Raw genomic sequence first — 487 nt, 5'->3', positions numbered from 1 at the left:
TTTGTCCTTTTGTGACTGAGATATTTCACTCAGCATAATGTCCTCCAGGGTCACCCATTTTGAATCATATTGCATGAGTTCCTTGTTTTTCAATGCAGCATAGTATTCCATTGTGGTGACTCTCTTCTTATTTATTACTGTTATCATAATTTTATCTCATAAATACGATTTCCATTATGAGCCTTTGACTAAGCCCTGGAGCAGCATGCCACTTCCCTACTCCCAGTTTTGTGGCAGGGGACTCACTGGAGAATTTCATAGGTTGAATGTAAATGAATGAGTATGATTACCTTCTACTTTGGTTTCTTACAGTTGTTCTGCCAGCAGGTAAATGTCATTAGACAGACCACACACAAGCTCTTCAGCATACTGCTTATCACTGCCTCCAAGATGTCTGTATTGGTTTTTTTTTAATATATTACTCATTTAAATGAAAATTTACAGAGACTTTGGATTTCCATTCATTTATTGCTACACTTTTCTCCCC

The sequence above is a fragment of the Elephantulus edwardii genome, unplaced genomic scaffold (assembly GCF_000299155.1).
Source record: "Elephantulus edwardii isolate Elephantulus edwardi_28Jun2011 unplaced genomic scaffold, EleEdw1.0 scaffold00054, whole genome shotgun sequence".
NCBI lineage: Eukaryota > Metazoa > Chordata > Mammalia > Macroscelidea > Macroscelididae > Elephantulus > Elephantulus edwardii.
Note: the sequence above shows the minus strand (reverse complement) of the source record.